This window comes from Ursus americanus, chromosome 4 (genome assembly GCF_024610735.1).
Source record: "Ursus americanus isolate L20-20 chromosome 4, mUrsAme1.1.p, whole genome shotgun sequence".
Lineage (NCBI taxonomy): Eukaryota > Metazoa > Chordata > Mammalia > Carnivora > Ursidae > Ursus > Ursus americanus.
This window is the reverse complement of record NC_142130.1, coordinates 73,108,201-73,134,030: the sequence shown is the minus strand read 5'-3', so window position 1 is coordinate 73,134,030 and position 25,830 is coordinate 73,108,201. Positions and strand designations below refer to the sequence as shown.

The window sequence follows — 25,830 nt, the reverse complement described above, 5'->3', positions numbered from 1 at the left end:
GGATCCAGGACCAGACCAGCCTTGCTTAAAGGTTGTTTTCAATTAGAGCCCAGGTAGTACGGGCCTTATGTGCCATTCCACATTTGTATTTGGAAAAACAAAACAAAACAAAACACGTACATAGACAGCCATCTCATTTAGAAGGGAAAGAGGAAAACAGATGGGGGAAAATGCTCAAAGGAACAAAATGGATCTCACAGACCTGCATAAAGAAATTGTCCCTTATATTGTTAGAAAATCCTAACTTGCCGAAGGGCCTCTCACAAGGGAGCCATACAGAAAAAAATGCCCTTTCGTCTTCTTATGAATAAATTGAACATCATTACCCAAGTATTGTTCGTTCCTCTAATGGAAGGGTTACAAGAGGAGATCATTCATTTTCTTTATGACTCATTTTTTTTCACTTTTTCACCTTTGAAATGAGAATAAGTAGAAATTTTCAGTACTTCAGTTTAAAATAGGTCATTTCCCTCTCTCTGTCAGAGAAGTCTTACTTCCCTAAATTGGGTGATTGGGTGTATTCAGAGAGTTTCTCTAAGCTGGTAGCTGCATTTCAAAATCAATGTCATTCTCAGTGTTGGAAACGTGGGGTGGAAACCTGCTGGGATTGCTTTGTAAATGCACAGGTAGGTCATGAAAGTCAAAGGCAGTAGGTTGGAGAAAGGACTAGGAATAGCCTCCAGCCAAAGCCATACAAGTGGACGGTGGGCACGTGCAGGAAGGTTCAGATGCTGTGGTAGAAAGGTCAAGAAAGGAGATCTAAGGAAAGGAGCCAAAGAAGAGGGCAGGAAATTCTCCTCGGAGTCCAGCTTGTTGCTAAGACTCAGAATGGTCTAAGAGAAAGTCCTTTTTCATAAGACTAAAGAAATGCACCTAAGGGAGAGTAGCTCAGAAACTTGTGTTAAATTTATGGGGAATCTGAAAAGAAACTTCTGAATAAATTCATTGATTATATAGAGATTATATCCTCCAACTCCCCAGTGCTATCTTAATTGTGTCCCAAACCATCAGTGCTGACACTGTGTGAGGTCAAGGCGGGAAAGAGCAATGAGTCAGGGAGGGAGGAAATCGCATTTCACCGAGATAAACACCTTGTCCCCTTGGTCCCCAAGATGGTGGTGACCCAAGAGGGAAGCCAAAGCTAATAGCAGGAGCGTCTCCAGGACCTCCAGGGTAGAGGGTTCCAACTCTGGCTTATTCTCTGTTTAACACTTGAAACATTGGAAACATGACTTCACGACTTTGTATTCCCAATGCCCAGAACTGGTTTTGCTTTCTAATAGGTAAATAGCAAAGGCTGACTGAGTGAACAAACATTCCCATGACTCCTTCCGGCCTTTCATTCCCTAGACTCATCTTAGGAATCATGGCCGCAAGGAGACTGGGCCTTGGCTGGGAGCGTTCCCTTGCCCGTGCCACACCAGCCTCTCGGCTCCAGTGTGCGGCTGTTGAAGTGTAGCTAAAAGGCTATAGGTAAGTGTTGTTCTAGGAGGAAGACGGGGTGAACTTTTCAGCCAGCGTTTGGCCTGAGGAAAGACTCCAGAACTTGCTCCTACAATGCTTTAACAGCATTAAAGTCAACCGGTAGCTTTGCATGAAGTGGAATTTGCAGCAGCTCCCTGTGGTACGTAAGGCTGGCAGCCAGATACACCTGACAGCAAGCGCTTGCCTTGCTCTCTCCGCACAGGATGATGACACAGGGATAACAAAGGGAAATACCCGGGAATGTCAAGTCAAACAAATGGGAGCTCTCTCTGCTACGTTGTTCTCTGACCTTGTTCTGGGGCAAGTCACACCCGCAGGAGGGACGTTCAGAATAGGCGTGTTTGTCATTTGAGGCTTCTATCTGCTCTGAGAAGAGCTCTACATCTTCCTTACGGAGGCACTGACATTTAGTTTGGCACATTTTCAGATACTAGAAAAAGAACCATGACTTGACAAAAAAAAAAAAAAATATGTCAAGTTAATATAAAGCAAGAGGCGATTATTTCAAGGCATTTAGAGACTAATTTACACACGAGTGTGCAAATACACGTGTCTCTAGATACTAGGATTTCTTTTCTTTCTTTTTTTTCTGTCAGTGGGTACCATGGACTTTAAATAAGATAATTGTGGCATTTTCAAATCTTCTAAAATCAAGTGAGATTTTCTTTTCTTTGCAGTATTCGCGGTTTTGTTTTTCGTGTGTGTGAAGTGTGGTTTCTGTTTCAAAGTCGAAGAGCATCGTGTAAAGCTAAACTTTACCGCATCTGAAGATGAAGGAGGTAGTTTTTCAGAGAAGCTATAGCATCCATTTTAGAGTAAATATTAATCTTCAGTTTGGCACGTGTTTATCTGATGAACCCCGCTGAGTGTGTTCCAAGTTTCAATTAAATCCCCTATGAGGCAGCAATCCCGTTTGTTGATTTGATGGGGACGTTACACTTTCCTATGTGACCAAATAACCCAGCAATGCTCACAACTTAAAATGTGAGGGATCCAGAAAGACTGAGGGGATACAAAAACATTTTCCAAACGAGCCATGCACAGTCTGGTGTTCGTTGATATGCTTGCTGATTATTTTGCCTTTTTTTTTTCTAAATGTTCCCAAAGGGGCACCTAATTCTAAATACCCACCCTTTTATCGCTCCTCACCAGCTTCTACCCCCTGTAACTTGTATGGGCCCGACAATTTTAAGCACTATTTGATCCCTCCAGACTAGACCCTCTATCATTCTACCTTTAAAGAGAAAAGCCTGGCCCATGAGTGGGATTAGAAAGAGAAAGTTCATTTTTGTAATTCCAGCAACAGAGCACCGTCTACATTTATTACGGCCCAAGTATCAGTTATTTGAAGGCAGATTAAAAAAAAAAAAAAAGCTTTGTGTCAGAAACATTAATATGTCATGCCCAAATCATACGGCGCCTCTTGAACTCTAAGGGGAAAAGAAGACAGCCAGCTTTTAGACCTTCTGCTTTCCTTATTAACTTTGACCTTAGCCATTTCTCAATCAGCTGCTTACACATCCATTTCATACACTAGAGGTGTAGAAAATTTCATAAGAAAAGCCACCAGCATAAAAATGACTTTTTAAAGAAAGTTCAGCAACCTCTGTGTAGATCGAATATGACATGTTCAAGTCACTGACTTCATTTATTAAGTGCACTTCCTTGATGTGCTAAATAACTCTTTCTCCTAAGTGCAAAAGGTTTGTGTAGCTCTCCCCGCCCCCTCCCTTCCCATCTCCACGATTTATGAGGTTCTCCTGACAGGCTTCATATGTCTAGGGTCCATTAGGTAGGAAGGTAGTTTTACCTCTGGGTGAGTCCCGAAGTAATCCTGGGGCGAACATTAGTGTTTGGCAGTCTCCCTGGGACTTTATGAAGAACAAACAAGGCAAAGAATCCGGAATGGAGATATTTATGGAGAGTTTCCTCTTGCTTTGGAAACAGGCTCTAGCTACGGTTTTCTTGCTCTGTGACCTTCCATTATTATTCTTCATTTCTATATAAATGCACAATGTTCTCCCGTGGAAGACAAAGGTGACATCAAGAAGGTGGCGCGACTGTTTTTCAAAATCCTCTGGGAACAACAACAAAACCGTGGAGCAGCCCAAGGCATAAATCGAGGCCACTTGTTGGAACCCCGAGGATGGAAAAGTAAGTCCATCTTGCCTTCACAACACGGTCTTGTGCCTGCGAATCAGAAAGGATGTTGATAGATGTGGAATGTTCTCACTGGTCTGGAAACAGCTGTTAGTGCTGGATCGGCAGGAGGTGTGCGGGAGTGTCAACTAGACCCACAGGCCCACGGAAAACTGAAGCCGCTCCTAGAGCGCCGCTGTCAGTTTAGCTGCGTAATTCAAGGGGCCTGTTTTTTTTCTGAACTTGTTCCAGTCGAGTTGGATGTCCGAGAGTCCTTGGAAGTACTACCCCTGCTTCTGAACGTTGCTACTCCCAGAGCTGGCATTGCAAACGGAAATTCTGACTTTGAAAAAGAGATTAATACGCAGATAAGGATTTAACCTGCAAATGTTTCGCACAAATGTCTTTACAACGGAGCTGCACACGTGTCAGTCCTTTTTCTTTCCTCTGAATGGAGTTTATGACGAGATTAACAACTGCCAACTGCCAACCTTAGTAAAATGTGAAATCATTCATGGCTGCCTACCCTGTATGGACCGAGGCTTCTGAGTACCTTTCAGTTAAAAGACTAATCATAGTTCTTAAAAGTATGAAAATACTGGTTACTGATTGCTACCTGTCCTCGGGCCTGGTTCTAACACGTTGTCACGATGAAAGAGCTCAGATGAAATCTAAATTTGGTGTTAGAAGTCCATTGCTGTATTCATCATTTGAAATAAAAATGTCACGGTTCTGACTCTTTGGAAACTGCTGCACTTAACTTCCAAACTGTTGCTTTTAAAAAGGCTAATTCGGGGTTGGGTACATTAATGTCAATGTCCTATAAAACTGCCAGCTAAAAAAAAAATGTCAGCAGAGACATTTTTTCTAGCCGATGTCAGCACAAAAGGGTGCCTTGGTTGTTTTATCTCCAAACAGCTGCGTGCTTTCATTGACATTTGGTGACCTTTCTTTGTGTACCCGGCCTGACCTCTTAGGTTATTTCCTGGCCTCCCTTCTGTGACCTTTGACCAAGGCTGACCTTTAGCTGGAGAATGTGACATTTTGTTCTCCTCTAGCTGACATGTGATGCTCTCATTATTCAAAGGTATGTGAAAATAATGACCCCGAGTGACCTTTGAGTTTCCTTTCATTTATTGGTTGTTTTTGGTGCTTGTTTGGCATGTGCTAGCCTAGGTGAAGGGTTGGGGGGGGGGGTGTGAGTAGGGACTGGGCTGGGATAAGATGGCCAGTATTTCTTTTTATGCCATTTGTAATCCCTTTCCTGTCGAACGAGCCACTGTACTGTTGATGACTAAGCCTTAGTATTCTCTGTTTTTTGATTTGGGGACAATTTTGGCCTTTGAACAATAGGTCTTTCTGAAATTTAAGAGTCGAAGGCACTAGTGTTTCCATCTACTTCCTACTAAAGGTCCTTGCACATTTCTGAAGATAATTTTCCATGTAATAGGGCTACCCCTTATATTTAGAAAATGAAATAACCCATACAGAAAGGTAATACGTGACAAAATAAAGAGCTGAAAAATTTGTCATTTATGTTTTGTAGATAAATGGTCTGGTCTTTGAAAAAGTTCCATTCTAAATAAAAGTTTTATACATTTTGTCATATATTTTTAAGAAACCTTGGTTATTCTTATTGATTTAATGCCATATTAATTTAAATGTGCATATTTATTAATATATGGCTGTGAACAGTAGGTACTGAGTAGAAGAAGGAAAATTACGTTTGAGCACTGACAACACAACGGTCATACATTCCCTAAGTTAGATTTGGAATTTCAGATTAGAGGCCATTTATCTGTAAGAATTTAGATATACTGACGATACTTTTTATCTCAAACATTCATCTATATAATTTATGACATCTGATATCCAGTTTTTCAACAAGACAAAATGTATTTCCACTTAAAAAAAAAAAAGGTACGGAATCAACATCCCTTTGCGTAACATGGATCTGCTGGTATTTTCTCAGAGTCAAGTCTCACCTCATACAATTAATTGCCTCTCGAACTGATCTAGCACTGCACAAGATTGGATTGGTTGGCCAAAATTTAGTACGGTCATTAACTCTGAAATTTCATAACTTTGCAGATGCTGCTGATGAGTGACTTACCGGTTATGATAAGTACAGGGACAACTACGTAGCCTTCCGCCAAAACACAGGGCCCTCTGACTGTGTACATTCAGATAAACAAAAGCCCATCGTGCCTAAGCTATCCTACTCTCTTAACTTCATCTCCAAACACTTGAAGAAAAAAATAATAATAATACCATTATTTATTTACTTTTGGGTATACTAGAAAATAAGACTTTAATCCTACAAGACTTTTTCCACTAATAACTCAATCCATTGTTTGAACCTGAATTTAAGGAACATTGGCATAGGGTTCTACTTTCTTTCAAATGACATGTAGTAGAACCAACCTTCTCATTCCTAAATTAATGGGACTCATTTCAGAAAGAATACAAAAGCGGTAGATCCTTCAAAAAACATGGCTGTTTTAAGACTAAATAATACTTGCCCGTGGGCTCTGCACCCGACAAATGTTGGAATGGTTACCTTAAATGGAGAGTTCTAGATGCATGGAAATAAAATATAGATCAGACATGGATCTGGCCCTCAAGAAAGATACAACCTGGTAGAAGAGAAAAATCATTACAGCACACTGAAATTTCTAAGTATTATAAGAAATAAAGTTTTAGAGGGGTTCCATGAAAAATAAAGAACTTCAACTTAAATCAATGCATTTTGCCAATTTAATAGCACCAAAGAATTCTGAAATTCTATTCACAGACATAATTTTGGCTTGTCTGTAAAACTCATTTCTCATGCCATTGTGCTTATGTCTAATTAGTATATATTGCTTTATCATTCACCAACCATCTAAGCAAACTTTACAAATAATTAGATTTAGGTCCATTACCTTCTCTGGCATGAAAGCCGGAGCTAATGGCAAAGCCAGAACTCCTACTTCTCAAACAGCAGCAGCAGCAACAACAACACATGTTTAAACTCCTAGGTCAGGGTTTTCTGGCTGCAAAGCAAACTAGGAAGGTAGCAATTAAAGTGTAAGATTAAGCTCACTTAATTAATGTGACCAAGAATCGCAAAGGGAGAGAAATGTAGAGTATGTCCAGAGTGGCTCCATGCTTCCTCATGAGGTTCAAGCCTATCCACGTTCAACGTGAGTATGCTTCATGAATTCTTTTCTCATTTCCTCTCCCAAATACTGACAACTTAGAATATCTTTTATCTTCTTCTTCTTTCTTTGTAACCAGTGATAAGTTTCGCAGTCTTAGAAGATGACCTCAAAAGTTACTCCAAACAATGAATCTTGTGATTCGTGCAAATATGATCTCATAGAGGTTTGATTGCTATTTTGTTTCTATTCAAATAGATTTAATCCAATAACAGACCAAGTTAAAAATATTTCATGAGTCCTATCCTGAACTGAAGAGAAAGGTTGCACTGATTAATAAACAGAGTATATGTAGAGTAGATACTCTGCCAGGGTAAAAATGCTCAATGAAAGCAAGCTACAACCAGAGAAAAACAAAAGCAAAGCAATGATCAATATGGTGCTGATTACATATATTAAATTGGAGGGATACCTTTGTTCTGTTATTTTGCAGGGAATCCTAAAGAAATGATTGAACTTACGTTAGAGAACTTTTGCGTTCCCTGAATGGGAAATACTTGGTGCATTAATCTCCTTCATTCATTTGTTATTTCTTTATTTTTGGAAGCAGTGTTAGAAGCCTGTTTTTACACTTAGCTCATTTCATTCTCTGTAAAGATTCTAACTTGTCAGGCATTTAATCACCATTAAAGACAAATGTTTTCACTTGTTCAAAAAAGTTTTTGCCTAATAATAAAATATGACTTGCCACACAAGTGTCACCCTTCAGGGGCAAAGTGGTTTAAAGTGATAACGGGTGACCAAGTTATAAATGTTTAAAAATTGTGTCTGGCAGGAGGCATAAGTTTCCCTCTCCAAACCCCAATAACCCAAAATTGAAGAGAGCCAAGGTCTGTTTCCTGCTTTGTGATACTGCCTTATTGTTATATAGATGTCTTTAACCACAAAGGCCCCATGCTCCCATGTGGTAGAGTCCTAAGAAACCATAAATCTACCTCATTGGCCAAGTAATGGTTTCTCAGCGTCTGTTTTGTAAAGCACCAGAAATGTGCACACAGGTAGTAGAATTACTCTTGCCTGGGTAACCCTAAACAAATTTCAAGGTCTTTTGGTACCTAAGCTCTCAAACCTGGCCATGATTTCCAGATTAGCGGAATCAGTATAAATTCCAAAAGTAAAATGGGGAAGCAGAAACTGTAATAGCAAAAAGAAGTAGCAAATTTTCAGTTTTACACAGTTAAAGAAACAAATTAATAATATTCCATGGGTTGTCTGATTATATATGATAAAACAATTTTCCCTATGGTTCTTTATGTAATCACAACTTTGTCTCTTTCTCACCTTGCACGTGAGGTATTTTGTAATTCTTGCTAATTTCACTGAAATTCCCTGCTGTTTCTTGAAAAGCAGTCTAGGTATCATGGATATTTCTGCATCATAATTGACTTAAAGGTAGATACTTCTTTTCTTCCTTTGAATAAGGATTTCTTTTAACTTCTTAAATATAAAAATACTCAATAGTAATGAGTTTTTAATTTTGAATCTATTAATTATAAGAGAGATGATTATTTAACTTTGGGATGGGAGAATTGATTTTATAATGGAAGTTGCAGAAGAACACATAGATTGAATATCTAAACCTGTCTAGTCAAAATAACAGTCTCAAGAATGACCCAAACTCACTGTTATTTTGCCAAAGTATCTCTTTACTTTTATTTTTAAATGAACAACATATTTTAAATATCAGATTTTTGTTCTCTCAGATACAACTAATTTTTTATTTTACTGATATAATGACTGATGTATTTCCTTAAGTGAAGAAAGCACATGGAAATATTATTTCTAAAATCAACAATAAAATCCTCCTGATACTGTACCATCAGTTTTTATTCTCAAAGATGAATAAATTACACTATGGGACATAATAACTCAATTTTTATTCTTGAATGAGATTGAAATATCCTCTATATACATAAAATCTGCAAAGGAATTTATTTAAGCAGGATGATGGTTAATTTATAGTGTTAAGTTCAAAAGGGCAGAAAAAGATAACAACCCAATTTAGGTAAAGATGTAGCACATATATGCTGGAGGAAAATAAATGTCAAATAGAAAACCATATCTGAAATTCAGATCACATTTAGATGCACACAAAAAATGTTAAAAGCAGTAGGGGGGCGATTGTATTCCAATTAGATTTCTTTCACTCACATCAACCAGCCTTGGTTTGCAAGTTAATCATATGATTTACAGGGCTCTTGAAGGAATAAAAAGGGAGAAGTAAATGAAAGGGAGAAGGAACTGATAATATAACATTTCTAAGAAGGCCATCAATTACAAAGTTTGGTCTGGGGGTGAAGTTAGGGTAGGTTAAAAGAAAGTCATTAAAAAATAGAAATTTTTTACATTTTGTTCTTTTTGGTGTGTGATATACTTCACTGGAGATTGTTTTTGAAGAGTAGGAAAAGCCAGATAAAGAATTCCAAGTTCAATATAATCCTTAAAGATACTGAAACCCCAAATCAGAGATTTCTGAAGGTTGAGAGTTGCTTGTCAGGGGTTCCCTGTGGGTAGGGTGGGAGTAGGCAGAGCAGAGCACACATTTATTATAGCCTGGGACAAATATCAACAATGTTTTGGTTATGGGAAACTCAAAGAGGCTAACTGTATCAGATTGCCCTTGGGTTTGTTTGGGGGAAAAAGAATAATAATTAGGTGAAAAACGCAGAGAAGTAAAAATGCATCTCAAAGATGGACCTGGAAAAGAAGTAGGTTTTGATATTTGCTGCTCTCAAAACCCAAAGAACAGCACATAATCTGAAGAGGAATAAATTGGAGATTTGGGCACAGATCTAATCAGTTCTTGTGTTCTTGTGTCTGTGGTCTTTTGTTTTTTTTATTCAAGTATAGCTGACCTACAGTGTTCCATTAGTTTCACATGGACAGCATGGTAATACTATAATTCTATGCATTATGCCATGCTCACCACAGTTAAGTGTAATTATCATCTGTCAGCATGCAACATTGTTGCAGTTTTATTCACTATATTCCCTACGCTTTACTTTTTATTTCTGTGACTTACCTATTTTATAACTGGAAGTTTGTATCTCTTAATCCCCCTTACCTATGTTTCCCATCCCCCACCTCCCATCCCTTCTGGTGACTACCAGTTTGTTCTCTCTATTTATGGGTCTGCTTCTGTTTTGTTTCTTTGTTTCGTTTTTAAGATGCCACATATAAGTGAATACATATTTTCAAAGACCCTTGATGTGTGTGTGGTATTGAACTGGTACCAGTTTTATAAAACTGGGATAGGTGGTAGTTGACTCTATAAATATTGAAAAACAAAGAGCCGACTCATCTGTATAGATTCTAAAAAGAAATTTGGGTTGCCATGGTAGCTTTTATTTCCTCTTATCTGTATAATAACTAACAAGAGACCATATGGGTTGTTTTGACAGACACCTAAGACACTACAAATATTTTATTGTGAACTCTTTTATGGTTTTCTTTGAATTTTCTTGTTCTCTTCACACAATTGTTGATCCATTATAGTTCATAATTAAGAAAATTATAAGAAAGGAGACTCAACCGAATATATTTCTATCAGTGGCATTGCCACAGCTTTTGATGACTTCCAGTGTACTTGTTTAGGCAATTTGATATTCTAGCAGTGTTGTTCTTAAAAAATATTTCCATCATAATAGTGCATAAGATGACAATAGTTATGAAAAAATCACTAGGAGTTATGATGTAGATATGTACATAAGATCTTTTCATAATGCAAATTACATAAATTTGAATTAAGTGACTTTTAAGAACATTGATTATTGATCTGATAAACTATTAAATCCATTAGGACCTTTTGTATAAATAACAATGTTTGAAATGGATGCTACTTTATAACAAAAATTCTTATGAAAAGTATTTACGGCCTCTTGCATGCTGAAGAGCCACTTTTTAACATTAAATGTCTTGGTGAAAAATATATTTTAAAATTAAGAACCATTTAAATTATGCAACTACAAAAAGAAAAAAAAACAAACCCAAAAAAGAAAAACCCAGGATTTGTTCAGCATGTACTTTGGCACTTCTATGACTTAAAAATGACCAAGACATTTTGTTTTCAGTTCCTGTCAACGTGACTTACATATTTTTTAAATGACAAGCCATTCTATGCTCTACTGAGTGTAGTATATACTCTGCCAGAAAAGAAAATTATACTTTTTATTGTGGTGCTGATCCTTATTTTTGAACATTTATAGATGTCAAGGAACCTTATGTAGTGATAAGCTACATTCATAAAACACATGCATCATGGAAATACGTCCTCACTCTGAAAAGAAATGTGTTTAGTCGGTGCTGGGAATGACCACTGAGCTTAATTCTTCATAGCTCTTTGTGATGTCTCATCTCGGTGTAGCAGTAAAAGTAGAGGCTGTACTTCTATTTGTTAAACTTTCAGTAAGTCATATTGATGAATTAATTAATGACCCATCCTTGTCTACCTTGTAAGTTCCTTGAGGATAAGAAACAGTTACAACTTCTTTATTTCCACATACCAGCAATGTCCTGCTTGATAACGTCTCATGAGGGCATGAATGATAGATGACTGCATGTATCTAAAAGGAAGAAAACGTCTTTTCTACCTAAAAGAAAGTTCTATAGAAATCAGAGAGAAACTATATCTTTCTTTCTTTTTTTATAAATGATTTTTTAAAAGATCTTTTATTTATTTATTTATTTGACAGAGAGAGAGAGAGAGCACAAGTAGGTAGAGCGGCAGACAGAGGGAGAGGGAGAAGAAGACTCACTGCTGAGCAGGGAGCCCGATATGGGGCTGGAGCCCAATGTGGGGCTTGATCCCAGGAATCTGGGATCACGCCCTGAGCCGAAGGCAGACACTTAACCTACTGAGCCACCTAGGCGCCCTGAAAGTATGTCTTTCTAAGGAAAGATAATACATAGAATATGCTTTACAATCATAAAATTTTAGAATCGGACTTCACTGAGGGTCAAAACAATTATGCCTACACATTCAATACCACATTCACTCAATTTTTACAAATTTCAGAAGTTTGGAAATTATTTCTTTTAAACTGGATTCCCTCTCTCCCCCCAATTTGAGACTTTTCATCTCTCAGTAGTGAGGAACTAGCTCTCTATTCTGTATTGTTTATCTAATTTGGCACGAAGTCCATAGGTAACTTTTACAAATCTATGTAACTCGGGAATGGAAAAAGGAATTATTTCTCTAACCTGTTTGACTCACTTGCTTTGGGCACTGTGTTAGTGAGGCCAGAGCAGTATACTTTCTCTCTGTGGCCACACCCTGGCCTTCACTTCTTTCATGGCTCTCATTGAGAGGTCAGGGGAGAGTAGAAGAATCCAGCACCCTGGAATCAGCAAGTCACCATTAGGCCCTATTCCCAGCAGGTCATTAGCATCACTTTTTGTACGAGAAGGATAGCGTGATTATAATAACTCCTTGCAGATCAGCCCTTGGCACTACACTGCTGCGATTAAAGGATGCATAAAACCAGACTTGGACGTCGAGTCATCCTCCCTACCCTACTTCCTATTTAATAAATGTAGAAGAATAAATGATCTGTTAAGGGTGGGGAATCACTATTATCAAAAACAAAAAACAAAAAAATCCTGAATTGCCGTAAGTACATCAACAGGCCAACACCTCAAGTCTAAACATGTCTTTAAAGTCCTGTGAACTTTGAAAGATGCTTACATTTCTTTGAAGCCAAGATAAATACCCTGTATTATGTAAATATTTGCATTGGTATGAGATTCTTGCTAGAATTTAAACCAGCCCAGGGCCCCCAGCTAGCATGAGCACAGAGGTAGGAAGCATGGCCGAGGTAAGCTTGCTCGCTGCCAATTCTTTCTCAGGTCACTGAGCTCCATAATTACAGAAGGATCAACATCTAGGGCCGATAATCAGGGCTTCTCCTAAGATGCCTGGGCCATGAGTTATTTCGGTGTCAGTTCTCTTTGTCACCTGCTTTACATACAACCTGCTGTTTTGTTGTCATTGTTGTTAATTTTGCCTTCATCGATGCCTTTATTAGAGCATCTCTTCTGTTCTAAATGTGTATGTGCTAAAAATCATTTTAAACCTATAAGTATCTGAAGCATATCAAATGCTCAGTCGAAAATGGGATCGACAACCCTGGAAGGAACATCATTTATTATGAGTCCAATAGATAGGCATTGCCCTTAATAAAATAAATCCCATAGGCAAACACAAAACATAGCCGCACAATAGTCCAAAGTAATTTCTAAGTCCAGCAGACTTCAATAAGACAAACATATTCCATCAAATGTCATATCAGTGAGGTTATAGGTGGGGTCAGGGTGGGGAAGGGGATTGGGGAAATGATCTTCACCCTGAAAGTAAGTCTGGTTTTCACTCAGTAGATACCGATGGTACAGCTAGATCAGAATTTAGAGCTAGACTTTATACAGATTGTTTAGAACCCAGACCATCCTGATTCTTCAATATTTTAATTATTACTGGGTTTAAAAGGATTTCTAAAATAAAGTGCCTGCCTCTTGTTAAAGAAGAATAGACTGTATACTCACTAGCTCTTCTTAAAATTTCATAGCCATACTGGGAAATAAGCAAGCAGGATTCATTATTCCCACCTGAGCAATGAAGAAAGAAGATTTAGAGAGGTTGGAGAGTGCTTGTTTTGTGTTTTTCCCACACTAGTAAACCATTATTCCTCGCAGTCTATGCACGCATAGCAATGAGTTCACGCCCCTGGCACCATAGCTCTAGTCTGTTTACAAGCGAAGCCCCCAAAAATGATTCTTTCAGGGTGCAGGTACTGTTTTGAACATTAAAGAGAAATACTCTGTCTCATTGGCAAACTTCCTTAAAAGCCTCGATGTGCTTGGGTGAAGGGAGGTAAGAGGAAGAGCTTGGAGGAGGAGGCTCAGTTCTGGCCTCACCAGTTGGAGGGCCCTGCCGAGGACACGTCACTTGTTGGGGCCTTGGTCTCCCCATCTGGAAAACAAGGAGCTGGCCTGACATAAAATCACTGCATTGGTTTATGCCTTGCTGCCCTTCACTGCACCGCGCTCTTCAATTCTGTCCTGCGTTCTTGGTCCTTTTGAAATCTTCTCCTGGGAAGGGAAGGAGTTGGTTCACCAAGAAATCGACAGAGAGTATCAGCTTAAAGGGATACTTCTCAGGAGAACTTGCATTAAAATTAGTAACTGGAAGGTGAAATTTCAGTAGGCATCAATTTGTGCGTGGTAAGGAAGAACATATTTTGCGGGGTGGTGTGGCAAGTATGGCAGTCTCCCAGATGCACCATCTTATTCCCTTTCGGGAAAGGACATGTAGCCCAGCTGTGGGGCAGATGGTCAGCATGGAGCCTCCAGCCGGCAGCCTCTTCAGAGTTGGCCTCAGCTAAACAGTGTGGCCTCTTCACCCAAAGTCCCACCCTCCCCAATTACATGCATCTAGTAATGAGTGAGTATGTGTGTATGTGTGTAAGTGTGAAGGCTCAGCACATGGGTCACACGGGGGGGGGGGGGGCACTGACAGATATCTTTCAGGACTGCTGAGATTTTGGTTGGCCTTTGTCCTCGCAGATTAATTTCTTCCCACCGACCAATAGAGTGGGTCTGGACAGCTAGGGGAGGGTGGAGTTGAGCAGAGGAGGTGCTATGGAGAAAGACAAGGATGATCTGATTTCAGAACCTCATGTGATGCTGCAGTATGAGGACACACACGTTACAAGGACCACAGCAAGAAACAGATAAAGCAGGAAAACAAGGACACGTTGGTGTTTTCTGAGGAATGTACCAAAATGCGGACGTCCCAAGAGACAGTGAGGTAATGGCTGGGATTCATCTGGGTGGGCTTTAGGAAACATCAAACTCAGAATAGTCTCTGGCTGGCCTCTGGGCATCCCAAGTTTCTGTTTAGGACTCTCCTGGGAAAGGTGTTCAGTTCCCATCGAGTGACATATTACATTTACGGCCACAAACTTGGCTTCCAAATTACTCCCAGATTTCAGTTTTTCTGCAGATTCTTACAGGAAACTTTGCAAACTATGTTTGGCTTCTTGTCATCATACGCAAAACCGTGTAAATTCTTTGAGGACAAAGTTAATAATATGCTAGTTTGATTTCTTAGGCTTTTACAAAGGACACACACTATCTTGTTTTGTTGAAGAACCGTAGAACATGGAATGATACAGTAGAAATGATTAAGGTCAGCAAGTGCTCTCTGAACAGTCCACAGAAAGGTCACAGCTGGTGTCAGAGGTCACAAGAGGTGTCACACGACTTCTTAATAAATGCAGGGTGGAATATTATCCCAAAGAAACATGGACCATCAGAACAAGAGTGTTTTACTATTGTGGCAATTCTTACTGTTCAAGCAGGGCCCACTTTTGGTGATTATGCCAGGATCATCCAAAAATGACGCCTTTCAGTTCTTTCCGGTTCTTGACAAATTGATTCTTACTGAAGAGGACTGAAATCTCCAAATAAGCATTCAGTGTCTTAACACATTACATCCTATCCAGAGGCAGCTTGCACCAGTGTTTTAAGTGAAGGGCTGGAGGCCAGAAATTTTGATACTGGAAACAGTCTAGTAGAAAAAGCATGGGTGATGGAGTGTGATTTACACTTGACTCTTGCTCTGAAACTGGAGCCACTTAGATGATTCCTCTGAGCCTCGGTTACTTAATCTGTAAAAGATGGGCGGCAGCCCTTGCCCTGCAGACTCACCATGAACTTTACATAAGATGGTGTGTGCTCTGCCCTAGGACATATTAGACCTGCAAAAACGATTGGCTTTTCTTACTGCCTGTTGATGATTTTTCTCGTCGTTATCACATGCCAAAATAATACTTCACAACTGAAATAACATGGCATTCATAGTCTGCTCTTGAGTGGGCAGACTCATAAATACAGCATGCTGCTTTCTTGTGACGACATCGATGCAATCACGTTCATATTCCTTTTTATCGTTGAGCTATAACTGGCATGTAGCATTATATCGGTTTCAAACGTACAATATGATGATTTGATAATTGTATATATTGCAAAATGATCACCACAAAAAGTCTAGTTAAAATCTGTTACCATACTCAGTTACGACATTTTTTTTCTTGTGATAGCTCTTAAGACTTACTTTTACCAACTTTCAATTATGCAGTGGAGTATTATTAACTGTAGTCACCATGTTCTACATTACATCTTCAGGACTTATTTATTTTATAACTGGAAGTTTGTATCTTTGGTCCTCTTCACCCCACTTGCCTGTCCCCCAACTGCCACCTCTGGCACCACCAAACTCTTCTCTGTATCTAGGAGTTTGGTTTATTTGTTTTAGATTCCACATATCAGTGAGGTCATATGGTCTTTGCCTTTCTCTGTCTGACTTATTTCATTTAGAATAATGTCCTCACTGTTCATCCATGTTGTCTCAAATGGCAAAATTAAATTTTTTTTAGATGAATAGTATTCTGTTCTATATTGATATATAGATATATATATATGTATTCTTTATCCACTCATCCAACAATGGACACTTAGGTTGTTCTGATCAATAGCTCGGCTATTGCCAAAAAAAACTGCAATGAACTTGGGATTACTTATATTTTTTAGAGTTAGTGTTTTGCTTTCTTTGGGTAAATATCCAGAAGTGGAATTGCTGGATCATACGGTAGCTTCATTTTCAATTTTTTGAGGAACTTCCCTACTGTTTTCATAATGGCTGCACCAATTTACATTCCCACCAACGGTGCTCAAGGGTTCCTTTTTCTCCATATCTTTACCAACACTTGTGATTTTCTGTATTTTTGATAATAGCTAATCTAACCGGTGTGAGGAAATATTTCCTAGTAGTTCTGATTTGCATGGCCCTGATGATTAGAGATGTTGAGCATCTTTTCGTGTACCTGTTGGTCATCGATATGTCTTCTTCAGAAAAATATCTATTCAGATCTTTTGCCCATTTTTAAACTGGATTGTTTTGTTTGTTTTGCTATTGATTGTTTACTAGGCTGTGCAGAAGCTTTTTATCTTGATGAAGTCCCACAAGTTCATTTTTGTTTGTTTGTTTCTCTTGCCTTTGGAGACGTGTCATGAAAAAAGTTGCTGCGGCCAATGTCAAAGAGCTTGTTGCCTTTGCCTATGTTCTCCTCTAGGATTTTGATGGATTCCTGTCTCACATCGAGGTCTTTCATCCATTTGGAGTTTATCTTTGTGTATGGTGTGAGAGTGTGGTCAAGTTTCATTCTTTTGCATATAACTGTCCAATTTATCCAGCACCATTTATTGAAGAGGCTGTCTTTTTTCCACTGGATGTTTTTTCCTGCTTTGTCAAAGATTAGTTGCCCAAAGAGCTGAGGGTCCATTTCTGGGGTCTCTATTCTGTTCTATTGGTCTATGTGTCTGTTTTTGTGCCAGTACCATGCTGTCTTTGTGATCACAGCTTTGTAGTACAGCTTGAAATCCAGCAATGTGATGCCCCCAGCTTTGTTTTTCCTTTTCAACAATTCCTTGGTGATACGGGGCCTTTTGTTCCATACAAATTTAAGGGCTGTTTGTTCCAGTTCTTTGAAAAATGTCCTCAGTATTTTGATCGGGATAGCATTGAAAGTGTAGATTGCTCTGGGTAGTATAGACATTTTAACTATGTTAATTCTTCCAATCCATGAGCATGGAATATTTTTCCATCTTTTTGTGTCTTCTTCAATGTCTTTCAAGAGTGATTTGTAGTTTCTAGAATATAGATCCTTTACATCTCTGTTTAAGTTAATTTCGAGATAACGTATGATTTTTGGTGCTATTGTAAATGGAATGGATTCCCTAATTTCTCTTTCTTCAGTCTCATTGTTCATATATAGAAATGCAACCGTTTTGCTATTGAGATATATGAATTCTTTATATCTTTTGGATATAACCCCTTATCAGATACATGATTTACAAATATTTTCTCCTGTTCAGTAGGTCGCCTTTTCATTTCATTGATGGTTTCCTTTGCTGTGCAGAAGCTTTTTAGTCTGATGTAGTCCCACTTGTTTATTTTTGCTTTTGATGTCAGATCCAAAAACTCATTGCCAAGACCAATGTCAAGGAACTTACTGATTATGTTTTCTTCTAGGAGTTTTATGGTTTCAGATCTTATATTCAAGTCTTCAATCCATTTTGAGTTAATTTTTGTTCAAGTTGTAATATAGTAGACTAGTTTCATTCTTTTGCATGTGGCTCTCCAGTTTTCCTAACACAATTTATTAAAGAGAATGTTCTTTCTCTATTGTATTTTCTTGGCTCCTTTGTTGTAAATTAATTAATCATATATGTGTAGTTTTATTTCTGAGCTCTCTGTTCTGTTCCATTGATATATGTGTCTGTTTTTATGCCAGATTTCATACCCAGATTCATATTGTTTAGTATGTTTTGTGTTTTTATGTATTGCTTTATGCATTATATTTTCAAATATAAATATAAGTTAAATATAAAATCTTTTTTGACCGTTTAATTCCAAATCCAGGGATATGTTCCTTCTTCCTAATGTTTGCCTCTTATTTATAATAAAAGTCACTATCTTCTTAGAGATGTGTTATGCCAATATGCAACCTCTGTATATTTAATTCTCAAAGGTGAATCCTCTGAGAAAAGTTGGTAAGAGTTGCATGGTAAAGCCCTCTAATTTGGGATTCATGAAGAATACACGTGAACCAAAAGAGATCCCTCATCTCAATTCTTATTATGATTTCCCAATGAGTATCCTGAGAAGCTTTAACGGTTACATTGATTATACATAAAATATAATTTATTAGCTTGAACAATCATATGGAGATCCTTTGTGGGTGAAACCATGTAATTCATGTATTGTGTAAAGGGTCATCATCTCCTTTTAAAAAAAATCATTACCTGCTTATAAACCTGCCAGCAATATAGTAAAGAACACCAAAATCCATGGCTTTTGAGTCAGACTTGGGTTCAAATACTGGCTCCAGAACTCATTGCTTGTGTAAAATTTGGGGAAATTACTTACTGGATCAGATCCTCAGCCTCCTTATGTTAAGATCAGGTTAGTAAGGCTACTACTTCATAATGACATTGTGAGTTGATGATAGAATGCATGTAGGGCACATAGGATACCCCCCGAACATAACAGTTGCTCAGTTCATAACTATAGTAGTTACCAACTTCTTCATCTTTAAAACTGGATCACCACATCACTATAATTGGATTACTGTAAGGACAAAATGACAGGTGACACATGGGTGCTAAGAAAACACATAAGAGAGTACCTTCCTTGAGGCGAGGACTTCCTAGAGAAATTATGTATTACCTGAAATGTGAAGGTGGTGTGGTGTTATCCAAGTGGGAAGGGTAGAGGAAACATGCCTTAAATGAAATGAGCAAACTTGAATAACATTTTCTTCATACTCCTATCACACTAGAGATATCAGACCTTCTATGCTTCTCTAAGGTCTGAACTACATCTTATTTAGTATTCAACCTCCCCAGCATCATCTTGTTCTTCTAAGTCCAGAATTAGCAGAGTGCTTCACACATAATAGGTAGGTCAGTAAATATTCATTGAGCCTGATGTGTTATGTCCATATATTATTATTTCCCCTCTGTGAAGAGGCAGAGGAGCACATCCTCTGAAAGAGTAACTGTACTGCGCCAGTAAATAGGAGTGCCGAGGAGACCGGAATAGAGGTCTCCTGATGTATTAAGGGGCAATTTCTGCTAGTCATTTAAGGTATCTTTCTTTTTCTTTTTTGAAATTAATTTCTTTTTTTTAAAGATTTTATTTATTTATTTGACAGAGATAGAGACAGCCAGCAAGAGAGGGAACACAAGCAGAGGGAGTGGGAGAGGAAGAAGCAGGCTCCTAGCGGAGGAGCCCGATGTAGGGCTTGATCCCAGAGCACCGGGATCACACCCTGAGCAGAAGACGCTTAACGACTGCGCCACCCAAGTGCCCCGTGAAGCTAATTTCTTTATTTCATCATCATCATCATCGTTGTCACTATTATCTTAGAAGATACCTTTCCTTAGAGGGCATCTTTAAATGATTTTGATAAAAAGAACCCCTTCAGGAATAAGCAATAAAAGAAAAAGCAGATAAGTTGGACTATATCAAAATTAAAAAGGTTTGAGCTGTAAATACCATCAATAAACTGAAAATCCAGCCCAAAGAAAGGGATAAAGTATTTGCAAATCATACATCTGACTAGGGACAGGTTTTTGGAATGTATAAAGAACTCTTACATCTAAATTAGAAAAAATACAAATAAGCCAATTTAAAAATAGGTTTTTCAAAATTCTATTTAAAAAGGATTTCAATAGACATTTCTCCAAAGAAGCTATACAAGTGGCTAATAATCACAGGAAAAATGCTCAACATTATAATCCATTAAGGAAATCCAGATGAAAACCACGATGAGACACCACTCCCTACCCACTAAAATGGCCATAAGAAACAAGAAAAAGAAAAAGAAAAAAGAGAAGAAAGAAGAAGAGGAAACAATAAGAGAAGTAATGAATGTTGGGAAGGATATGGAAAAATTGGAACCCTCCACGTTGTTAAGTGGAAATACAAAATGATGCAGCCACTTTGGAAAATAGTTTGGAAGTTCCTCAAAAGTGAAATATAGAGATAATAAGTTTCACTTTGCCATGTCCCAGCAATTTTACTTCTAGATATATACTCAAGAGAAAAGAAAACATTATATTCACACAAAAACATGTCCATGAATGTTCATAGCAGCATTATTCATAATGGTTAAAAAGTGAAAATATCCTAAATGTCCATCTTCTGATAAAAGTACGGTATGTCCACACAACCGGATATTATTCGGAGGCTAAAGGAATGACGTACTGCTACATGCTACAACAGGGATAAACCTTGATGACATTACGCTAAACGGAAGAAGGCTATCACCAGAGATCATATAGCGTGTGATTCCATTTATGTGGAAGCCCGGAGCGTGCAACGTGGTTCCAGCATGTAGACCGGAGTGCTTCCAGCTGGCAAGGGTTGGGGTGGGAAATGGAAAGGGGCTGCTACGGATGAAGGATTTATGGGGAGGAGTGATGACAATGTTTTAAACTTAGATTGTGGTGGTGGTAACACAACTCTCTGAATATATTAAAACCATTTATCCTGGTGAATTTTATAGTATGTGAATTTTATAGTATGTATCTCAATAAAGATGTTTTTTAAAAACCAAAACCATACAAAAGCTCAGGCAGCTTTGTCAGAAGATGGGGGAAATTCCAAAACTCACAGCACTCTGGGATATTTTTGAAATGTTACATATATTTTAAGAAATTTGCGTAGGCATGTATTCAAAACATCCTGATGTACAAATCAAACTTTTTCTGATTTTAGTGAAATGAGATTGAGTACGCTCAAAATGAAGTTAAGTCTGTCAAAGTGATATGATAACATTGCCATTATTTGATTTTCTCCACTTATCATGTTAAATTTTACAGCCTCTTCTTAATTGCTCTTTAGGTAAGTAAAATTGCGGTACTATTATGTAGGGCAATATTTAAATATTAAGGCATAATATCCAGCAGTTATGGTAATTGATGGATATCCCATTCTTCTATTGTTCTTTTAGTTGATGGTGATGGATATACCTCTATTAACACAATAAGATCATTTTATAATGATTTTAGTGCACCAGTTGAACACAGAAAACAACTTTGATTTCTTGTTCAGTGTCCTTTTAGTCCTAATCTGAAAACTCATTTTTCCCACCTCTTAGATGAAATCTTGAGTATTCACATAATAAGAATTCATCTAGTCACTTTTATTTACAAATATAATCTCATTTTATCAACTAAGATATCTAGTTCAGGGAAATAATCAAAATTCTCAACTCATGCCTAGTTAGTCCTCATTCCCTCTTACAGATCCACAATGCGTTGTGCCTGGAAATCTATAGCAAGGAGAGGGAGGGCAGACATATCACCCTCTTCAGCCTACTTACTCACTAGATATGGTTTCTGATTCCTGCTCCCCAACCAACCCCCCTGCTCCCCGCCCTCAGGCTAAGGAATGTGTATCAGAAATCTGAAAGTGGGGACTTGGAATCCCTCAGCCAAGGGGGCTTAAGGGGATTGAAATTCCGCTCACAGTCTGCTCACCAACCCAAGTGCTCTGGCATGGTACTGTGTTCACTGGGGAAAGAGGCACCCTTCAATTGGCAGATGGTTACCATCTGTTCACAAGCCTTTGGCCCGTGGGGTGGGGTGGCATCTACTTTAAAAGAATACCATCTATTATTCTTTTTAAACTAGGAAGTTTTCAACATCATAGAGATGTAACCAAACTAACATGAGTTAGCTCCTTGGTGAGTTCTAGGTAGAGAAGCACCAGGTGAGTTGTAACACAAAGGAGACTTTATTTGCAGCAAATAAGGAGATCACAGGGAATAACTTCCAAAGCTGTGACTATAAGCCACAGTGACAGTGAGTGGGTTTCTTTTATTTAGGGTTAGGGTGAATATTCAGAAAGGAGAGTTTTGTCATTGCATGTAGAGGCAGACATACAAGTTTGCACAGGCGTAGTCAGAAAACATGCCAAACATATATCCTAGTTTGTGTTATGCGCTCCTCCTTAGATGAAGATTTTAACATTATAATGAGGTAGAGGTAACTGTTGGACACTCCATGATCCATCGGCACAGGTGTGAGTCTGTGGTTGAGCTCAGACTGGTCTGGGCCACCCCAGAGCTCTTCCTGTTGTTTGCCTCTAAAAAATTAGGTTATTATTCCTGTGCAGAAGGGGGTGGTCAGTGGGGGTCTTGCTGATGACAGTTTTAACCTCATTAACCCTATGGGGCATGGTTCCAAAACTGGAACTCCTCTACACCATCTCTCAAATACTTCCCAAATCTTGGGGGATGTGTTTTCACTTCATATGGAGGCGTTATTCTAGGGGCTATGGGAAGCCTTGAATGCAACTACATTTTGCTTCAGTGACTGTCTCACTCTGTGCCTTCTGGATACAGAAACCCTCCCTCTACCATCCTCGCTGCTTGCCTAAATCATATCTGTACTTTCAGTTCTTCCTCCTTTGTGAGATCTCCCCATTGCCTTGGTGTCTCATCCCTCCAGGCTTTGAAAATCCAAAGCACTCAGTACCAGTGTATTGAGAACTTTTCTAACGATAGTTCCTTCCTGTCCTTCCTCTTCCTTCTTCTACTACCCTTCCTCCCTAATTTTTCTTTGCTTCACTTTCCCCCTTGTCCTTTGTTTCTCTCACTTTCTTTTTAATCTTTTACTTCCATCTAAATATATGTACTTAGTTTAAAAAGAAAATTGTTTTAATTCTCTCAACCACAAAGAACAGTTTCATACTTCCTACCTTCAAGGTCGATGCTTCAGAGTGATGACTTCTATTGCTCTGCTTGTCTCTTTGGCCATTGACTTCCATATTTCTATGCTATTTGCTTATATTGCCTACTTCTAGACTTTCTTTTTCAAATTCATAAATTATCTATTTCATGCCTTCTAAAAAAGCCTAGGATTTAGTACTTTTATGTCAATGCCAACATATATATTTCTTTTCCCCCCATCTTTCCATCATAGTTCTATGATACTTCTGAAAATCAATATTTAGTGTTTGTTTTACTATGTTGAAGATGAATTTTTGTTCACGTCGAGTCTTGTAAACAACATGGTTCCATTTCCTTTCTTGTACAGTGTTTAGTTTTTCCTTGATTTAGTCATTGGTTCGTTTCTTTGCTTGTGTCTGTCATTAATGTATCCATAATCTGTCTGATTGAACTCTATACCCTATAAATGCAGTCAGGCGTACTGGTTTTATGGCTTTCTTGAGGAAACCCCTCCTGGAACCCTCTGTGTTCCTATTCTGAACTGAATGGATTGCTCTATTAGGGTTGGTACACTTACTTTCCTGGGACTTTCCTTCATCTTCATCTTGGGAATTCCCTTAGCTTCTCTCCCACATTGAACCTTAGTTTCTCATTCATTTGTCTTTCTTGATTTTTGTCCTTGATTTGAAACACATATGCCAGTATCCTCCCAAAAAAGTGAGTGTGTCTGGTGTGTGTACGTGTGTATGTGGAGGACGGGGGACATGGATAATTATTTAGAAAGTTTGTTGCATGCCCGCATGGGTCTATTCTAACCTCATACTTGATTGATAATTTGGCTTGGTGTAGAATTCCATGTTGTAAATCGTTTTCCCTTAAAATCGTGAAGGTTTTGCTCCATTGAATTCTAGCTTGTGGGGGGGGCGGCTACAGGAAAGCTCAAAACTATTTTGATGCTGATCCTTTTCTGCAAGTTTTTAAGATACTCTTATCTCAGGCTTTCCTGATGAGGGTCCTTTTCATTCATTGCTCTGTATGCAAATGGATTCTTTAGAATTTGTGCTCCAAACATTTATCAAGTCCTCACTCTGCAGGAGCTATTTTAGAATTCATATGTGGAGTTCTATGAGGTTTTTCCTTTATAACAGTAAAGAAATCTTACTATGCCCTACCTTCCATTTTCTATTTTCTCAATTTCCAGAGCTCCTATTACCTGTCCAGGGATAGTTTGACTTGATTTTCTAATTTCCTTACCTTTTCTCTCCTGTTTCCAATTTCTTTTTTCTGTTTATTCTCCCAGTCAGGGGATGTCCTAAATTATCTTCATTCTTGTTTTCTTTTTTTTTTTTAAATATTTTATTTATTTATTCGACAGGATAGAGACAGCCAGCGAGAGAGGGAACACAAGCAGGGGGAGTGGGAGAGGAAGAAGCAGGCTCATAGCGGAAGAGCCTGATGTGGGGCTCGATCCCATCACGCCGGGATCACGCCCTGAGCCGAAGGCAGACGCTTAACTGCTGTGCCACCCAGGCGCCCCTCATTCTTGTTTTCAAAATGCAATTTCTTTTCTCAGCTATTTGATTATATTAATTAAAAATTTTAAGGTTTTTCCCCCCATTTTTCTTGTCTCTTCTAAGTTCTTTTTTGTTGTTGTTGTTTCCTGTTTTGTGTTCCATAGTTAATCATAGCAGCTTCTCTAATCACTGGCTATCACTCCATTTCACAGTCAGGTTCGAGAGCATTGAGAATAAACTATGGGGACAAAGCATATGCATTAAAAGTGTTTTCTCTCAGGCTAGTAAATTCTTCTAAAGCTGGTTTTCCATTCTCCGTCCAAGTAGAATACAATTCTGGCAGCCTGCAATCTGGGACCTCCAAGGCAAGGGGTGGCCCAGGTGTCTCACCATTTAGGATGCAAATGGTTACCTAATACGTTCTTTCCATGGCGGCTTCTCCGGCAGGGCCAGTGTGTCTGGTGTCCACCAGTCGGAGCTTCATTTTGACCGGACTCTTGATGACAACCTTGTCAGTTTCGTTCAGAGCGAGGGAGGGGCGGCTGACCAGTCATGTGAATGACAAAAGGCGTCTGGGGATTCCATCCCTTAGAGTGTTTCAGTTAATGCATCTGGGGTCAGCTGCCTTCCCATCTCTTCCTTCTTCTGTGCTGCCTGGTGCCTCCAGTCCCTGAATCTTTTCAGGGGTCTGTGGTCTGTTGGCTTCTCTCCATCAGGCGTTCCCAGAAATTCTCAGAATTCTCAAATCTAAATTCCCAGAAAGCTCAAATCTATGTGAGTTACCACTTAGGCATGACTCATCTGCTTTTTTGTCTGCTCCTCTTCTCTTTGTTCTTGTCATGTGGGGGCTTTGGGGAGATACGCATCTGTGTTCAATCTGACACATTTAATTTAAAGTCTGCTGTATTGTTTCTTTCTAACCATTGGCCCTTTGATCAAAGTATTTTCTCTTCCCTTCACTTTACTCTTCCCAGTATCTGTTTACCGCACGGCAGTGGCTGTGACCTGCTACCTGCAGTGGTCTGTGTAGTGGATAGGAAAGTCATGGCAGGATTGGTTGTCAAGATGGCGAGGAATGAGGGAAAAGCTGAGAAGGGTGGCCTGAGCTCAGGGACAACATTCTGTGCTCAGAGAGGTTGTGGGTGTGGAGCACATTCAGAGGATGCTAGGCTGGACTGGGGATGGGAGGCAGCTGGT

General features: G+C 38.8%; 1 long non-coding RNA gene and 1 pseudogene across 2 annotated transcripts in view; one reads left to right on the top strand and one right to left on the bottom strand.

Annotated features, from left to right (window-relative positions):
- The window catches only part of LOC148110271 (eukaryotic translation initiation factor 1 pseudogene), a 128,046-nt pseudogene extending 124,088 nt beyond the window's left edge, over nt 1–3,958 (bottom strand). The window contains exon 1 of the transcript XR_015724244.1: nt 3,296–3,958. The product of XR_015724244.1 is annotated as a eukaryotic translation initiation factor 1 pseudogene (transcript). The remainder of the gene's footprint in view (nt 1–3,295) is intronic.
- A 2,687-nt stretch (nt 3,959–6,645) lies between these two features.
- Nucleotides 6,646–25,639, top strand: LOC123784346 (uncharacterized). Its single transcript, XR_006777432.2, has 3 exons — nt 6,646–6,809; nt 14,488–14,625; nt 19,595–25,639. It is a non-coding gene; the product is annotated as an uncharacterized LOC123784346 (long non-coding RNA).
- Nucleotides 25,640–25,830: the final 191 nt, after the last annotated feature.